Raw genomic sequence first — 7523 nt, 5'->3', positions numbered from 1 at the left:
AGACACATCCAAAAAGAACTCTTTCAACACTTACTAACATGAATATTCATGTTTTGCTGAATGTTGTTTGTGCTACTGACCTCTTGACAAAGTCAACCCTCTTTCATCATCACTGCACTATATTGCATGTTTTCACGGGCTACATTAGCAAAAAGAAACTATATGGGAGTTTAGAGCACAAATACTTGGTTTCCAGAGCAGCTGTGTATGTGAGTAGTTTTTTTTCTTTGAATTTTAGCATATTATGCAAGACAGCTGAGGAAAAGAAAGCATGAGTTTATGGGTGACCTTTATTAGTCTGTCCTCATAATATTTAATGGTCTTTTAAATTGGGAGACTTTCATATCATCGCCTTTATTTCTTTCTCATAAGTTTAAGTATCCCGAAGGAAGAGTTCTATTTTTCTGCCATAAATGTGATGGCTGTCTAGAACAAGTGCAGTCTGACCTCTATTATTTGAAGGTTTATTCTTTCTCTGCCAGCGGTGTGGCTCAAAAATCAATTTAAAACCAAAAGCATGTTTCCACTACTACCAGGATTTTCTTGAAGCAATGTCATATAAAGTTTTTTTTTATTTATCCTTGAGAATTCTTGAAAAATGCAGTTTTCAGGTCTGAAAAATATCTTAAATAATATTCTTGATATCAAGGAAGAGACAAATAAAACCATGCAAACAATATGAAACTGTCATATGGAGGACAATGCCCTGCATGCATCAACTCTGTATTCTCCTGTGTATGAACATGGCAAAAGAGACACTTGACTTAAAGGAGCGGACAGATTATGAGATGATAAAGTTGTATCTAATATCTTGTACATCGCGGTATCAAAGTGTTGCTGCACAGGCTGCTTAGAATTTGCATTTGAAATGATTTTATCACATAATGAGCATCCTGTCTGCTTTCAGATATTTGGTTATGAAACATTGTTATGCAATGTCTAAAATAAGCACAGGGCAGTGCAGTTTGGAGTGCTATGTGTGCTCGCATTAAGATTACAATAAATCCTGTTTCTCTTCGGGTCTATGCAAAGTATACAGTCTAAACAGGTTAAAATACATTGTGCTACATTTGATTGCAGTATTATTAACTGATTAATGCTTTCCTAAATTAGAAACAGATATGATTATTCTTGGTCTTATTAATTTTGTTGTTTATATTTATGCTAAAACAACAAATTAAATGACAATGAAACAAATCCATGACCCAATTAAATTTATATTTTCAAAGTCACCCTGGCCTGATTACTGCGCACATGAGGCTTAAATCTTCACAAAATGGATATTGTTGAGGGAAAAGAATTTGTGGTGATAAAACATTTATTTTCTATGCTGACTATTAAAAATAACTATGAGCACAGAGCATGTTTCTCATCGGAGTATTGGAGAAAATAAGCAAAGCTGTCAGATATCAGGTGCAGCTGATGGCTTGCAGCACAAGCTATATGACATTAATATTGAGCACATTTATTTTAGAACTGGCAAAGATCCACATTGTTTTAAGACTGACCTGTGTTTCACATACTGATGTCATTAAATACGGCTGCAGAACCTAGAAACAGCAAACAAAAAACAAGCTTAAAAATAGAAAAAGCTGCAGAATCCTTTTTTTTTTTTTGAAAAAGAAACGTGACATTAAGTAATGCAGAATTTTATACCAACCAGATATTTTCAAGAGGAATACCTGAAGTGAACTGAAAAAAAAAGAGAGAGAGAGAGAAACAGACGGGTCTTATGCAAAAATATTACTCGGAGCTGATCATAAAACATACTGACACCTGTCAAATTAGATCTACAAAAGTTTTTACAGTCGCAAACAGCATGTTGCTATGTATTGTGTAACATATCAGTCCTTTTCATCTCTTTTGAATACACTGCTGGGATCTCAGTGACATATTCATGCTGGGTGGTGTATGTAACATCTGCCGTCTGAACAGAGTGAAGGCAAACTAAATAGAAAAGAGAGAGGTGCTTATCGTAATGCAGTGTGGAAAGCATATTTCCAAAGATTTGAATGTATGTAATGGGCTTAATCATAATCCTTCAGCAGGTGGACAATGTGATTTAATGAGGCAGTTTTTGTGTAATGAGCTCATGAATGTGAAGGAGGATGCATTAGGCATTGTAGAGAAAACACCCTGATTTGATTCCTGTTTAATCCTGGAGAGAGGTTGCTGCTCAAAGACTAAGCTGCAGAATCATACAAATGAACTCTGTACTAAATAATACTTATTCATGTATTAGAGGACACACTGTACCAAAGCTTATCTGGTGATATCACAGCGTGAAATATCTTTAAATGCTGGTCATTAAAAAAGATTCAAACTTTGACACCATAACTGTATACATAAACCTTCAGTATAATATATTACACCTCCCATCATCACCATTGTTACAGCAAGGTAGTCAACACACTGGCTTTATTTCTTTCCTGTAACTTTAAGTATCCTGAAAGAAGAGTGTAGAACCCCAGAACGTTCAATATGAAATAAATAAAATATTATGAAACAAATAATAATTTGAATAATGTGCAGAATATATTAAAATATACACAAACAAAGCAATAATTTGATGCAAATCAGCAAAATTGATTATTATAAAATGTTATTTCATCATTAATTTTAATGTCATGTCAAGTTTTATTTCATAATAACACATTTGATTTAATGCTATCATTTTTTTATTCCATGTCACTTCATGACAGTGGTGTTATCAACAGCCATCCTTCAGCCAATCAGGTACCTTCTTCTTCTCTTAAGCTCTCTCTTGAGTTATTCAATGCTTTTCAGACCATGAGCCCCTTAATGGATAGGGAGATGGAGCAGGAGCCCCCGTATACTGATCAAATTCAGTATATGTAGTAGGGCAGATGCTAAAACAGCAGCAATTGTAGCACGGCTAATGTTCACCCTCTCTACTTCTGCCAGTGGTTTCTGAGCTGCAGGGTGTGTCAAAATCTCTTGCTTGTGAAGTTACAAAATAATCCATTGTGGCTCATGCAGGTCACTCTACTCTTGGAATAATAATACAACTAATTGGCCAATATATTTCAGTAATATGTAGCTAACTAATTTGCTGTACCAATTTTGTACGTTAGCTAACTAACTTTGCACAAGGATTTATGGGTAGCCTTCTGTCAGTATTGTTTAAATTAAATGTTTTGTTTTGTTTACAAATCAGAAGATTTGTCTTTGCTGATAATATGTTGAATTAATCTTGATTTGTATTTTCAGACTTATTTTAATTTTGGGGAGAAAGGAAAAAAAAGAAACAAACAAACAAAAACTGAAAAAAAAAATTCAGTAATTTGCTGCTGCAGCTCTAAGGCCTCACTGTGAGCGTCCTTCTGTTGTGTTTAAGCCCCAGGTCTTACACCAGCAAGGTCAGCCACTGCTACCAAATTTAGCCAGTTAGGTCCTTTTTAGCTCAAGAACCGACGATGCTAAACTTATTTTGAATCAGCCAAGTAGAGACTGCTGCTGCTTCTGTAAATTAGCACAGTACACAGACACAGTTAAACCTCTTTGGCTTCTAAGCTCTAGATAACAAGGCTATTCTACTTACCACATGGTTAACGAATAGTTAGCTATAAAATTATTCAACCTTTGTTTCCTGATACTTGTTTTATGCCTTTCCCCAGAAAAAAAATCCCAATGTCACCAGTAGGAGAAGTAATATTTCTCATCATAGCGTGACTTTGTTTTATTCAGAGCAACATAAATCTTTTGATTATAGTCAACATTATAATTACCCTTCTAGATGTCAAAGTGTTTTTTTGGAACTTGCAACATGAAACACAGTAATGTACCAAAGTGCGCCTTGGAGCAGTCCTCAAACCAGCCTCCCCTTGTTGTTGTCTTGTGAACAGAGACACAGAGAACTGTGAGCTTTCGCCTTCATGCCCTGAAGGAGCAGTCTGACTTCACAGCAGAAGAACAGCTTGACAAGTCAGGCTGCTTTCAGTGTTTGAAGTTTAGGAGCTCTTTCTGTACACTGCTCATTCTTCTCTGCGAGAAAGAGATATAACCAGAACTTTTTTTTTTTGTTATTGCTTATTCTTTGGTACTTCTATTTGTCCTCTTTAATCCTCTTTGCTTACAGACTTTTCACCATTTACTTAAACTAAAAAGTCTCTTCCTTCAGGAGTTGTTTAGTACTGTTAGTTCTGCTGTTTTGAATTTGATGCATAATTCCCTGCACATTATCCCTCTTTCTGTTTTAAACATGCATTTGTCCAATATCTAAAGACACACAGACTTGATTCTCTTGATTTCCAGGTCTGTAACCAATTTATCTTTTTTGTCTGAATAAAATGTGGTCTTCAGCCCCATTTTTATCACAGAAGAAACAACTGCATATGTGATAAATCTCATTCACTTTGCAGAAATCCCCAACAGCTGTGATCACTAATGCCTTGCACCTCTTGGGCTTGGATGCACTATTCGATACTGTATGGACCGTGCTTTTCTGTTAAATTACTTTAAATAATGCATATTGAAGGACAGGTTTAGAATTTAAACGCAATACTCACTTGGCTATACGTGCACAGAACGAGAAGAGAGCTATAATCATCCCTCCTGTACTGGTTGTGAAGTGATCCTGCTTAGGTCCAACTCTAAATTAAGAGATGTGGGACAGCATCAAAAATCCTCAGCCCTGCAAAACTGCATTCAAAAGTTCAGCCAAAGGTAATACAAGGCTTCAGCAATCTGAGTTAGTATCTTTAAAATGTTGAACAAAATTCCCTCTCTGTTACCAATCCAAAGGAATGTCATATTTCTTAACTTTGTAAGACGCCTGATTTTTAAAAACTCAATACATTTTTGTGCAGAACAAGTCCACTGGAATTGCACTCTGAAGGGAGCTCTTCATGGCCAGTATGGATGGGAGGAACAATTGTGGTCACCACTTACTTTTTCCATGTACAGCAAATATGGGAATGAGAGTAAAAACTTTGAAGCTATCTTTGAATAGTCATGCTGCAATTGTATTTTTCAGATATAAGTGGATTTTCTCATCTTTGCATATATCTTCATAGATTTAAAGTACTCATTTTTTAAAAAAAAAAATTCATTGCTTAAAACACTTGATTAGTCAGTCAAAAATTAGTTAGTCACATGGAACATTTTTAAATACTTTTTAAAATTTATTTTCAGTATTCATCTATTATTGGACTTTAAAAACATCACTAACTCTCTTACATCTATAAAGCTCTATCAGCAATACACCAATCAATGCTCAGATAGTAGTTTACAGAAGAGGATCAATCAAATTCTGATTCCTTACTGTGTCAGTTCTTTGTCAATGCTTTGTGACTGTGGCTAAGAGCTGAAAAACCTAATGAAAATGTGTGAAATCTCACAATTTAGTAATCTTAAGCTGACTCAGCCATGCTCACAACTGGGTGTGAGCTGTTTAGCTTGCACCCGTGAATTTCAGCGAAAAAGTGGAGAGGGGCGGAAGGACAGTAGAAAAAAGGAAAAGAATGTAAAAACCCTTGATTTCTGTCCTTAATCCTTAGAAACTTATATTTCCAAGTAAAAAATAAGTTCTCAGTATTACAGGGTTCTATCTGCAAAACTCATGTCCTGAAAACACATTTAACATGCGACACACACACAATGTGATTTAGAGTGTCTCCAGGGTGCTTGTTTTTTGACAAATAAAAGAATTTTACCGTATGGTTATGGCCTCTAAGATGTGAAAACTTTGAAGCTCAGCATCTCAAAAGCACTCAGACAGCAGATAAAACACTGTTACGTGGTCATGATTTCTAAGATGCTGAATTTAAAGTAGAAAACTCTGCTGCCATCCAGAGAAAATTCATGGAGTCCAAACAAAATACAATCTCATCTCAATGTGAGCGATTATACTAGTGTGCCAACATTTCTTTTTCAACATGGATGTTTATTCTCTATCGACAGCTGTTTTTGTTCCTTGGGAAAATTCATGCTCAGGAGACCTTCTGTGTTCTGGTTTGATCAATTGCAGCAAGACAAACCAACCAAGTTTTTTTCCCAAGGTTACTGTAATCATCAAAGCATTACATCACACTGGTTATTATGCAAAAATATACATTCTGAATATGGAAAATACAATTTGTTAAGTGTGCGTGGAGTAACAGATGGATAGGTGGGTGGTTTGGTTTTTCAGGCTCAATATTTTAGCACACAGAAAAGAAAGTCATTCATTTGTTTTCTTTGACTGTTCCTCTCCTGAACCTTGTCTGGACATTTAAAAATGATCACGTGGCATTGAGAGTTCAGGTTTCCAGTCTCATTGAGAAGAGACTCAAACCAAGCTGCCGGTGGGGTAAGTTTACCTCGTCCTTTGTGGTTTTCCTGCAGTACCCTGACTACACATTAAACAGGTTTGTGAAGTCAAGAGACTGACAAAAAGATCAACGCTGAGCCAATATGTATTTTTAAAGGTGTGTGAGTCAGTAGCTGCTCTGCTGCTGGTATGCACCCGGACACAGCAGGACACAGTGAATTAACAGGCGGTTAAGATGAATCTTCCTGGACAGCTTCATAAATCCACCTACTGGTTTGGCTGCTGAACTGATATCCACAGTACGTGAAGAGCAGCGTTTGGGAGGGGGAGCAGTGAAGACTCCTCACCACCAGGTTCATCAGTCTGTTTCCTCCTCCACAGGAAGCTCTGCAGCGTATAACCTCAGAGCGGAAATGCTATTTTAGTGGGCCTGCCACATTGTGACATTTAGGAATCAAGAGTGCATTAGAGGCTTACTTGGAAGCGTCATTTCCATCAGACCTGACCGCATTGTTTTATAACAGGAACTGACTTCAATTAGAATCTATCAAGACACTGTGGGGCTTCTGTAAAAGTATAGCCACGACTCCAGACTGGAATAAACAAAATTTTGGTGTGGAAAAGAACCAATTTATTTAGATTGTATGTAACTGAGAAGACACTGGCTTTGTGGCTGATTCTAAACTTGTCCTTTTTTCTCTGATGTCCAGGAGAGTGGGGGCATGTGGTTCACCTCAGAGGTACACAATGTTACTTGTATAAATATTTAGCTTATTCCTTTCCAAGCTCTGAGCAACCAGTTAAATGATCTAACCTTCAGACAGTAGTGGAGGAAGTATTTGGATCCTTTACTTAAGTATAAGTACTAAAACCACGCTGTAAAAATACTCTGATATAAGTAAAAGTCCTGCATTGAAAATAAGTAAAAGTATGTGGGTATAATCAGGAATAATTTACTTAAGTATTAATAGTAAAAGTACTCAACACAGAAGAACATCTCCTGTGGCTGATCTTATTATTAATTAATGCAAGAGCAGAATTTCACTTTTGCAGTTGGTTAAGGTGGAGCACATTTCTGCTATTTTGTGTAGGACTGCAACTAATAATTATTTTCGTTATGGATTAAAGGGATGGTGTGTATCATTTGAAGTGAGGTTGACTTATCGATAGTCAGTGTAAGAGCTACTTCCGAAGTCCTCTGTCCTGATGCTCCTCCTTGCTTCTCCAAACTGAGAGCATGCTGACTTCAATC

Source organism: Lutjanus erythropterus, chromosome 14 (genome assembly GCF_056507025.1).
Source record: "Lutjanus erythropterus isolate fLutEry1 chromosome 14, fLutEry1.hap2, whole genome shotgun sequence".
Taxonomy (NCBI): Eukaryota; Metazoa; Chordata; class Actinopteri; order Lutjaniformes; family Lutjanidae; genus Lutjanus; species Lutjanus erythropterus.
This window is presented reverse-complemented; position numbering follows the sequence as displayed.